Source organism: Balaenoptera acutorostrata, chromosome 13 (assembly GCF_949987535.1).
Source record: "Balaenoptera acutorostrata chromosome 13, mBalAcu1.1, whole genome shotgun sequence".
NCBI lineage: Eukaryota > Metazoa > Chordata > Mammalia > Artiodactyla > Balaenopteridae > Balaenoptera > Balaenoptera acutorostrata.
This window is the reverse complement of record NC_080076.1, coordinates 56,570,014-56,582,477: the sequence shown is the minus strand read 5'-3', so window position 1 is coordinate 56,582,477 and position 12,464 is coordinate 56,570,014. Positions and strand designations below refer to the sequence as shown.

At 38.2% G+C, this 12,464-nt stretch overlaps 1 long non-coding RNA gene across 5 annotated transcripts in view; it reads right to left on the bottom strand.

The window, feature by feature from the left end:
- LOC130704610 (uncharacterized) overlaps nt 1-12,464 on the bottom strand; it is a 169,063-nt gene that overhangs the window by 136,126 nt on the left and 20,473 nt on the right. The window lies entirely within an intron of this gene.

Sequence of the window (12,464 nt, the reverse complement as noted above, 5' to 3'; positions counted from 1 at the left end):
ATGACTGTACTACCCAAAGCAATCTACAGATTCAATGCAATCCCTATCAAACTACCACTGGCATTTTTCACAGAACTAGAATAAAAAATTGCACAATTTGTATGGAAACACTAAAGACCCCGATTGCCAAGGCAATCTTGAGAAAGAAAAACGGAGCTGGACGAATCAGGCTCCCTGACTTTAGACTATAGTACAAAGCTTCAATAACCAAGACAGTATGGTACTGGCACAAAACCAGAATAGAACAGGATAGAAAGCCCAGAGAAAAACCCACGCACATATGGTCACTTTATCTTTGATAAAGGAAGCAAGAATATACAGTGGAGAAGAGATAGCCTCTTCAGTAAGTGGTGCTGGGAAAACTGGACAGCTCCATGTAAAAGAATGAAATTAGAACACTCCCTAACACCATACACAAAAATAAACTCAAAACTGATTAAAGACCTAAATGTAAGGCCAGACACTATCAAACTCTCAGAGGAAAACATAGGCAGAACACTCTATGACATAAATCACAGCAAGATCCTTTTTGACCCACCTCCTAGAGAAATGGAAATAAAAACAAAAAGAAACAAATGGGACCTAATGAAACTTAAAAGCTTTTGCACAACAAAGGAAACCATAAACGGACAAAAAGACAACCCTCAGAATGGGAGAAAATATTTGCAAGTGTAGCAACTGACAGAGGATTAATCTCCAAAATTTACAAGCAGCTCATGCAGCTCAATATCAAAAAAACAAACAACCCAATCCAAAAATGGGCCAAAGACCTAAGTAGACATTTCTCCAAAGAAGATATACAGATGGTCAACAAACACATGAAGGAATGCTCAACATCATTAATCAGTAGAGAAATGCAAATCAAAACTACAATGAGATATCATCTCACACCGGTCAGAATGGCCATCATCAGAAAATCTACAAACAATAAATGCTGGAGAGGGTGTGGAGAAAAGGGGACCCTCTTGCACTGTTGGTGGGAGTGTAAATTGATACAGCCACTATGGAGAACAGTATGGAGGTTCCTTAAAAAACTAAAAATAGAACTACTGTATGACCCAGCAATCCCACTACTGGGCATATACTCTGAGAAAACCATGATTCAAAAAGATTCATGTACCAAAATGTTCATTGCAGCTCTATTTACAATAGCCAGGACATGGACGCAACCTAAGTGTCCATCGACAGATGAATGGATAAAGAAGATGTGGCACATATATACAATGGAATATTAGTCAGCCATAAAAAGAAACGAAATTGAGTTATTTGTAGTGAGGTGGATGGACCTAGAGTGTGTCATACAGAGTGAAGTAAGTCAGAAAGAGATAAACAAATACCGTATGCTAACACATATATATGGAATCTAAAAAAAAAAAAAAGGTCATGAAGAACCTAGGGGCAAGATGGTAATAAAGACACAGACCTACTAGAGAATGGACCTGTGGATACTGGGAGGGGGAAGGGTAAGCTGGGACAACGTGAGAGAGTGGCATGGACATATATACACTACCAAATGTAAAATAGATAGCTAGTGGGAAGTAGCCGCATAGCACAGGGAGATCAACTCGGTGCTTTGTGACCACCTAGAGGGGTGTCATAGGGAGGGTGGAAGGGGGGGAGACGCAAGAGGGAAGAAATATGGGGACATACGTATATGTATAACTGATTCACTTTGTTATAAAGCAGAAACTAACACACCATTGTAAAGCAATTATACTCCAATAAAGATGTTTTTAAAAAAAATTTTCGAATGTTTTGATATGCAACTTCTTCTTATGGAATAAATATCTACCTTTTTAGTCATGGGCAGATGAACATATAGAGTATACAGCTCTCGATTTCCAGTATGAATTTTTTATATTGATGCACAAAATCAATCTTAAGGATTAAAATCTTAAGGATTTGATGTTTGTTTTATATCCTAGTTTTTAGGCTTTTAAAATATAATTTATTTGCATTTTAAACCACTATTTGCTCTATTATCAAAATGAACTCATCTTACTCTTAAAAAATCTATAGAGTCATCAGTAAATAACAAGCATTGGGCTTTATTAATGGGATGGGTTTCTTAAGAAACCTGCAAGGTATATGAAAATAGAAAGTGGTATAAGAGCATAGACGGTAAACCAGGAAGTCAAGTATTTTTACAAATTCAAATATATTTTTTCTGGTATACTAAGTTTATGAAACAAATAGTCTCTCCAAATATGTAATGAAATCCACCCAGTGAAACTCTTGTCTCACTGTCCTAAGTCCAAAATGGTTATTCCTGCTTCCTGAGTGTCTTGTCTCCTCTGGGGTAATTCAGAGGAGTGGCAGTGATGACAGTAAGCCATAAGGCATGGGGGCGGGGTGGGAGCGGATAGTTGTTGGACATGTAGTATCTGAATCCAAAGCCAATTTCTAACTGAAATCATATTCTATGAAAGGGGAAAACAGGTTTTGGTGGACAAGTAGATATTTCTGCTTCATCAAATGCTCTAATCTCTTTAAGGTGTTGTTTTTGGTTTTTAATTATTTTTGAGGAGACATCCTCCTCAAAAATTCTTCGCAACATCCCTCATAAACTGTGTTGTTTCTCTTACATCTTTCAAACACACACACACACACACACACACACACACACACATACACAGAATAGTTGTTAACCTCTCAAGCAAAGCAATAAAATGATGGAATATTTTCTTTTGGAATTGAAAAAATTATAGCGTCTCAGTTATCAAACGCTACACAAGAAATTACACCCTCCCCCCAGTTAGTGGCATAACACAATAATTTATTGCGGTTATGGATTTGATGGGTCAAGAATGCAGAAAAGGCACAGTGGGAATTTTATTACTTGCAGTTCTCTTCAGCAATTGCAGTTAGATGTTAGCTGGAGCTGCATCATCTGAAGGCTTGAATGAGTCTGCAAGATCCACTTGTGAGCTGCCTCACTCCTATGGCAGGCAAATTGGTCCTGAGAAGGGATATCAGCTCTTCTCCAGCTTGGTCCCTCCAAGAGACTGCTTCAGTTTCCTCATGGCCTCATAGCAGGCTGCCCCCAGCATGAGCGATCCAAGAGACCAAAGCAAAGCTACAATGCGATGCCTTTTATAACTTACTTTCAGAAACCACACATCTTCACTTATGCTGTATTCCATGGAGGCTGAGACAACACTGATTCTATATGGCATTTGCCAGAGCATGAATCAACGGGGGCCACCTTGGGGATTAGCTACTAGATGTAGGAAGAGGGCATTAATCATCTTTTGGGCTTAGCAACTCTCAGAAATACTGGGACCAATGTGTTTATGAACTTCATTTGAAACAAGGACTTCAGATATTAGCAAAAAGTTTGTTTATAAAAAGGACTCTTGACGCATCAAATGTTGCAAAACATTTCTGGGCATCCTGAGAAATCTTACTGAGGCCATCACTGAAATGTCCTTGAGAGCAAAGATATCTCGTTTTATAAATAACAAAACTAGACGTTTTTCTTGAATGACTTAGGGGTTATAAATAGTAAGTTCTACTGACTTGTCATCATAAAAGTAAGGTTTAATCTGTTAAATCTTTATTTATCAAGATTTGTGTGGATTTATCCTGAAAATTTTAATTACTCTAGATAATTGGTGATTATCTTAAAATAAGAATAGAATTACTGTTTATCAGGTTTTTTCTTAAATTTTAAAAATCCAGGTCAGGCTCACTTTGCCTTATTCACAAACTTCTGTTCTATAACTAATTTGTTTCACTCAGAACATTTCTGTGATGGTTATTTCTTCCTTAACTTGTAAGCAACTGCTTCAAATTCCTTGTCTCAAATTGGACAAAAGGAAATTTACAATTCAGTTGCATAAATTAAATATGACACTCCCTCCGTTTCTTACACATTTGATGGGCCATAGTAAGGCTGATATGACACCATCATGTTGAATGGTGATGATGATGGTGATTGTGTGATGATGTGATGGAAGCAGTAATGGTAATGATCTCAATACAACTGTGTAATATTTTTAGAATAAGTGTTCATATTGGTATTAGCTCTTCATCATAGTTCTGTGAGATAGATATTCATCCCCATTTACATATGAAGAAAACAAAGTTCAAAAAGATTAAATAATTCACCCAGCTTCAGACATGACTCAAATTTTTTAAAGGAAAAATTAGTTTTGGGGGTGATTATTATACATCAGTGTAGGTTGGTCAGTTGTAACGAGTGTACTGCTCTGATTGGGGGGGGTGGCGTTGATAATAAGGGAGGCCATGCATGTGTGAGCTAAGGGGCTATATGGCAACTGTCGGTACTTTCTTCTTAATTTTTCTGTGAACCTAAAATGCTCTTTAAAGATTAGTTTCTGGCTTTACATCACACTTAAGAGAGTTTCCAAGCTGTCAACATTATGAATTATCTAAAAATATTACTCCTACTATCACTTTACATTTCTTTATTGTTATTCCATTTTCAAAGTCTTTACATTTATATTCTCATTTTGATTGTCCAATAGAAGAGAGGTTGGTATGATCATTATTTTAGTGGTAGAGATGAAGAAAGTGAAGCAAAGAGGAGAGAATTAAGTCACTTGCTTAATGTCACTAAATCCAATACCTTGCAAGTATAATTTAGTGTTCCATGAATTAGTAGTAGTGATAGTAATAAACCAGCTTCACATACTTTTTCATTGTAAGAATTCAGTGCTTTTGACATATAACTCAGTGGTTCAATTCCCACAGAGTTCTGCTTAAGATTCTTGCCTACACAAATTTATCACACAGCAATAATTTAGTTTGTGTAACTGAAGAGATTGTTTAATAGCAATTTCCTAACTAATCACTTTCTAATGACAAATTAATACAACAGATTATAATAATTCACCTGCTACCTTAAGCAATGAATAAATTACTATTTGCATATCACTTTTGAGTTTTTAGTGTTACTTTTCAGCTCTAAATATTTATAATTCTCAATAAAATTTTATGTGCTGAGAGTTATTGGGAGCACTGTATTATAAAAGTGTTCCCAAATGATTTCATTGTTTATTGTTCAACAAAGATAGACCTTTCAGTGTTGTTTTTTTTTCTGTGTAATCGTGTTTCTGGTTGTTCAGTATTTAAGTACTCACTGCACCGAGGGATTAGAGAATCAACTGTAGGTTGTTAGGATCATAAATCCTAGTGACACATTTTGATTAACAAGAGCAACAGAGACTGTAGTGTATGCTTGGTGCATTGGCCAAATCTCCCAGCTTTATCACTGAGGAATTTATTTCTCCATCTGCAAGTTATGCTGCTGGCAACCCTCAGATCAGCAACCCTTGCTCTCAACAAAAGGAGCTTCCTTACCCAAGTCTATGCCTATTCCTGGGGTAAGCTGCATCCCAAACTGGTCATTCTGAGAGTACAAAAGCCCGGAACCAGTCTCCATTCGAGACATTTCTGAAGGGCCTTCCCAGCTCCAGAGCTTGCCATGGTTGTTCTGAGGGCCCTCTTGCAACTGTGTCACAATTCTCCCTCTGCTCCCCAAACCACATCTCAATAAATCTGCCCTTAGGAATGAGGCATGAATATTCCTTTCCCAGCCTGAAGGGTGGCACTGGACCTCAGCTTCTCCAGGCTTCTTCCCCTGGCAAGGAGATCCAAGACTGTCTATAGTCTCCAAGATCCCTACTGGCTTCAAAGTCCCGGCTAGAGGACAGCTATCTTTCCTAGAAAACTCTATAAAGTGTTGGCATCCCGAATCCAGACGTTGCTGTACCAAACACCCTATATATTTCTCCACTGATGAGGTCACTTCCTCATATTTTTAGAAGGAAAACACTCGATGGGGGTAGAGGGTTCTCCAAATCAGAGCCTATTACAGACCTCCTGGCTGTGACATGAGGTAATGGGAAGACTGGGTAACTATGGGTGCTCTGCCTGGTGACCCTTGGTTATGTCAGCTAAACTTACCCTTATAAAAGCTATTCTGTAGCCCCCATGTCATGTGACATGGAATTGCACTGAGAGGACCCACCTGGCATGACCCTTACCTCACTGGGTTATTTTGAGAATTAAATGATAAAATACATGGAAAAGTTCTGGTACAAGGACCTCTCACATATAAAGTATTCAATATGTAGTTTCTATTATAATTATTATCATTAATATTGAATATATTACCCTTTTATTTCTGATTGTGCCAGGTAATTATTTCAATTACTTAAAAGTTTAAACACTTCTAGGCTATAATAATGAATAAAACAGACAAAAATTCTTGTCTTTATGACGCTTCTATTGTGTGGAGACAACATATTAAATAAATATATAACATGATAAATGGAGATAAGTTAAAATGAAAAAATAAAGTTTGGAAAGGTGAGAGTGCCTGGGCTTGGTAAAATCAGGGATAAAGTGTGTTTTTAAGTAAAGTTATTATGGAAGGACTCACTAATACTGTGATATTAGAGCAAAAACCTGAAGATGATGAGTAAGTTCTAGAATGCCTAATTAAAATAGACATACTCAGGAACTAGCAGAATTCCTGCAGTAGTTTTCTGACCTGTGGAGTTAGAGCTATAATGGTGTGGTGATTACCACCAATCCCTACTCAACTCACCGATTTGGTCTGTCTAGAAAACAGACACATCTTGGAGAATGACAATGGATTATCATAAATTTAACTAGACGATGACTCTAATTGCAGTTTGTATTCCAAATGTGGTCTCATTTCTTGAACAAATGAATACATGCCCTGTACCTGTTACGCAGCTATTGATCTGGCAAGATAATTTTTCCTGATACTTATTAGTAAAGACCACCAGAACAGTTTGCTTTCAGCTGGCAAGGCCAGCAATGTAACCATCATCATGGGTATATCAACTCTTCAACCCTATGTCATAATTTAGTGCTCAGGGAACTTGATTATTTTTTTCCCTTCCATAAGATCAATTACATTGATTATATTATATGGATTGGACCTAGTGAGCAAGAAGTAACTACTCTAGATTATTGGGAAGATATTTGTGTGTCAGAGGCTGGAAAACAAACAAAAAATTGGGGAACTTCCACCTCAGTGAAATTTCTAGGGGCCCCGTGGTATAGAGCATGGGAAGATATTCCTTCTAAAGTGAAGGCAAGGAATTCCCTGGCGGTTGAGTGGTAAGTGGTACTGGGAAAACTGGACAGCTACATGTAAAAGAATGAAATTAGAACACTCCCTAACACCCCACACAAAAATAAATTCAAAATGGATTAAAGATCTAAATGTAAAGCTGGATACTATAAAACTCTTAGAGGAAAACACAGGAAGAACACTCTCTGACATAAATCGCAGCAAGATCTTTTCAGATCCACCTCCTACAGTAATGAAAATAAAAACAAAAATAAACAAATGGGACCCAATTAAACTCAAAAGCTTTTTCACAGCAAAGGAAACCATAAACAAAACAAACAGACAACCCACAGAATGGGAGAAAATATTTGCAAATGATGCAATCAACAAGGGATTAATCTCCAAAATATACAAACAGCTCATGCAGCTCAATATCAAAAAAGAAAAAAAAAATCCAAAAATGGGTGGAGGATCTAAATAGACTTTTCTCCAAAAAGACATACAGAAGGCCAAGAGGCACATGAAAAAATGTTCAACATCACTAATTATTAGAGAAATGCAAATCAAAACTACAATGAGGTTTCACCTCACACTGGTCAGAATGGCCATCATCAAAAAATCTACAAACAGCAAATGCTGGAGAGGGTGTGGAGAAAAGGGGACCCTCCTACACTGCTGGTGGAAAAGTAAATTAGTACAACCATTAGGGAGAACAGTACGGAGGTTCCTTAAAAAACTAAAAATAGAGCTGCCATATGATCCAGTAATCCCACTCCTGGGCGTATATCTGAAGAAAACCATAATTTGAAAAGACACATGCACCCCAACGTTCATTGCAGCACTATTTACAATAGCCAGGACATGGAAGTAACCTAAACGTCCACTGACAGATGAATGGATAAAGAAGATGTGGTACATATATACAATAGAATATTACTCAGCCATAAAAAAAGAACAAAATAATGCCATTTGCAGCAACAAGGATGGACCTAGAGACTGTCATACTGAGTGAAGTCAGACAGAGAAAGACAAGTATCATATGATATTGCTTATATGTGGACTCTAAAAAAATGGAACAAATGAACTTATTTACAAAACAGAAATAGAGTCACAGATGTAGAAAACAATCTTATGGTTACCAGGGGGGAAAGTGGGGGGGGATAAATTGGTAGATTAGGATTGACATATACACACTACTATGTATAAATAGGTAACAAATAAGGACTTACTATATAGCACAGGGAACTCTACTCAATACTCTGTAATGACCTAAATGGGAAAAGGATCTTAAAAAGAGTGAACATATGTATATGTATAACACATTCACTTTGCTGTAGAGCAGAAACTAATACAACATTATAAATCAACTATACTCCAATAAAAATTAAATATATATAAAATAATATAATTCATTCACTACATATAACATAAAAAACACACTCTAAAAATTTAAAATATTGTACAAAACAAAATAAAATTTTGAGAACAGTAAAAAAATAAATAAAATAAATAAATGAAGTGATGTCAAAGTTGTAGTATCTGGCCCCTCACACAACATACAAAGAAAAAAATATTGTCAACAATAAACAATGCTTAGTGGGGCTGTTTGGATTTTGGAGGTGACTTATTCCTCGTTGAGTGTCATACTCTGGCCCATTACCAAGTGATCCAAAAAGCTGCTAGTTTTGAGTGGAGTCCAGAACAAGAGAAGGCTCTGCCACATGACCTAGTAGATTCAATGGTGCTTGAAGTGTCAGTGGCACCTAGAGACAATATTTGGAGACTTTGACAGGCCCCTAGAGGTGAATCACAGTGAAGACTTGGGATTTGGGAGCAAATCCCTGCTATTCCCTGTGGATAACTACTCTTTTTAGAAAAAACTTCTGGTTGCTTCTAGAACTTAGACTGAGCATTTAACAATGAGCCACCACAGTACCATGCAACCTGGTCTAGGGTAACCTCACTCCTAAATTCTCTAGTGTATAATCCAGCCCCTTACATCTGTATTCCATGAAACCTGATTTCTCAGCATCAAGAGATGTGCTGATTTAATTTGTACAAAGAATTTGTAGGGATGGGAGATCTACAGATGGGAGAGTCATAATTGCCTGGCTCCTTAGAATGTGGGTGGGAATCTGAATGTCTCAGCCTTTTGTATATGAATTATCAATCAGGTCCACTGGTTTTCCAGCACCTTTCTTCACCTCTTTTTTCAGGGATTCTGAGAACTTGATTTTCACTGGAAATCCCTGACGCAGCCTTTAACTTCCTCTTCTCTCTGACTTTTTTATGACTACTCTTCCCATTCTCTGTCTTCTGAAAATTATTCGAAATCTTCCTGTGCTCTTGCCTCATCTCTCATTGTCTTTGTCCTGGGTAGTTGATTTTCTTGGTCATTCATTTATGCTATTTTAATGGGTTTATAGAAGAGAGAAGATAAATTCATACAGTCGGTCTACCTTATTTAACCATGTCTCTTCACTGGTTTTTCAAAATGAGATTCTAGTGCCATTTCTAAAGTTTCAAAAAAAATTTTTTTTATAATAGGATGTTTGAAAAGGAAGATAAATTTTAAAACTATTATATGTTTTGACTAGGATAGGCATCACTAAAATCAGTTAAGTAGGAAAAAAAGAAAAGAATTTTCAATTTTATCAGTGATTTGGAATGAGCAACATAAGAAGAAAACCATCTGGGTCTTTGTCTTTGTGTTTTATAATATTTGGACAAAATTTTCTCTTGAAGTTAGGGATGTTTTGCTTCTCTTTCAGAATGAAAGCCTGATGTTTGCCTTTACAATCAATTCCTATTTCTTTCAATTTAGAGCTGGTAAATCTTTACTGCAAATGGCAAATGAGGTCAAAAGACATCCCAGGAGACACATCTTCTGTCTTCTACCAGATGCTCTTTGACACTCAGGGGCCTGGTGAGAATAGTCAGGAGGGAGACAGTGAGGAAAGGGTCACCACTTGCTAAAAGTTGTTTGGCTGTTTGGTTTACGATATCGATGATTTATCATATCAGTCACTTGTTAGTTATAAATCTCTAGGAGTCCAAAAGAATAAACAGCCTTCTAGATAGAAGCCTAAATTCAGAGTCTACTCCTAGCCTGGAGTAGCGTTTCTATTCTATTACAAACTTCTGTTTCTAAAACCAGTCCAGTTTTATGTTTTTATAAGTAATTTAGAAAAAAATATAAGAGGCATGTTCAGGCAACATGGAAATAGAAACACTGATAAATATGCTGCAGGAGAACATCAAAAATCACATTATCTCAATATGCTGAATTACAGGAATAATCTAAAAATAACAACAAACATACGTGTTGTTCTTTACATTTTGAAAATTCATGTTAATAACAATATCTACCATTTATTGAGAGTAAAAGGTATTATGCTAATCCAAGGTAGAGTGCTAAGTACACACATAAAACATCTCTTTTAATCATAGTAACCCCCTCAACAGTTATTTACTGGCACTTACTATGAACCAAGCTCTACACTATGTGCTTAAAATACATCAGTGAACAAAGCAGATAAACATCTTGGCCCTTATACAGGCCTATAGGTGAGTATCGATACTGTCATTCCCTTTTAGATTAACCAAGATGGCGGAGTAGAAGGACGTGCACTCACTCCCTCTTGCGAGAGCTCCAGAATCACAACTGGCTGCTGGACAATCATTGACAGGAAGACCCTGGACTTCACCAAGGAGGATACCCCATGTCCAAGGACAGAGGAGAAGCCACAGTGAGACGGTAGGAGGGGCGCAATCAGAGTAAAATCAAATCCCATAACTGCTGGGTGGGTGACTCACAGACTGGCGAACACTTATACCACAGAAGTCCACCCACTGGAGTGAAGGTTCTGAGCCCCACGTCAGGCTTCCCAACCTGGGGGTCCGGCAACGGGAGGAGGAATTCCTAGAGAATCAGACTTTGAAGTCTAGTGGGAATTGATTGCAGGACTGTGACAGGACTGGGGGAAACAGAGACCCCACTCTTGGAGGGCACACACAAAGTAATGTGTGCATCGGGACCCAGGGGAAGGAGCAGTGACCCTGGGGGAGACTGAACCAGATGTACCTGCTGGTGTTGGGGGGTCTCCTGCCGAGGCAAGTGGTGGCTCTGTTTCACCGTGGGGATAAGGACACTGGCAGCAGAGGTCCTGGGAAGTTCTCCTTGGCGTGAGCCCTCCCAGAGTCTGCCATTAACCCCACCAAAGAGCACGGGTAGGCTCCAGTGTTGGGTTGCCTCAGGCAAAACAACCAACAGGGAGGGAACCCAGCCCCACCCATCAACAGTCAAGTGGATTAAGGTTTTACTGAGCTCTGACCGCCACAGCAACAGGGAGGGAACTCAGCCCCACCCATCAACAGTCAAGTGGATTAAGGTTTTACTGAGCTCTGACCGCCACAGCAACAGTCAGCTCTACCCACCACCAGAGCCTCCCATCAAGCCTCTTAGATAGCCTCAACCACCAGAGGGCAGACAACAGAAGCAAGAAAAACTACAATCCTGCAGCCTGTGGTCCAAAAACCACAGTTACAGAAAGACAGAGAAGATGAAAAGGCAGAGGGCTATGTACCAGATGAAGGAACAAGAAAAAACCCCAGAAAAACAACTAAATGAAGTGGAGATAGGCAACCTTCCAGAAAAAGAATTCAGAATAATGATAGTGAAGATGATCCAGGACCTCGGAATAAGAATGGAGGCAAAGATTGAGAAGATGCAAGAAATGATTAACAAAGACCTAGAAGAATTAAAGAACAAACAAACAGAGATGACCAATACAATAACTGAAATGAAAACTACACTAGAAGGAATCAATAGCAGAATAACTGAGGCAGAAGAACGGATAAGTGACCTGGAAGACAGAATGGTGGAATTCACTGCTGCAGAACAGACTAAAGAAAAAAGAATGAAAAGAAATGAAGACAGCCTAAGAGACCTCTGGGACAACATTAAACGCAACAACATTCGCATTATAGGGGTCCCAGAAGGAGAAGAGAGAGAGAAAGGACCAGAGAAAATATTTGAAGAGATTATAGTCGAAAACTTCCCTAACATGGGAAAGGAAATAGCCACCCAAGTCCAGGAAGCGCAGAGAGTCCCATACAGAATAAACCCAAGGAGAAACACGCCGAGACACATAGTAATCAAAGTGGCAAAAATTAAAGACAAAGAAAAATTACTGAAAGCAGCAAGGGAAAAACGACAAATAACATACAAGGGAACTCCCATAAGGTTAACAGCTGATTTCTCAGCAGAAACTCTGCAAGCCAGAAGGGAGTGGCATGATATACTTAAAGTGATGAAAGGGAAGAACCTACAACCAAGATTACTCTACCCGGCAAGGATCTCATTCAGATTCGATGGAGAAATCAAAAGCTT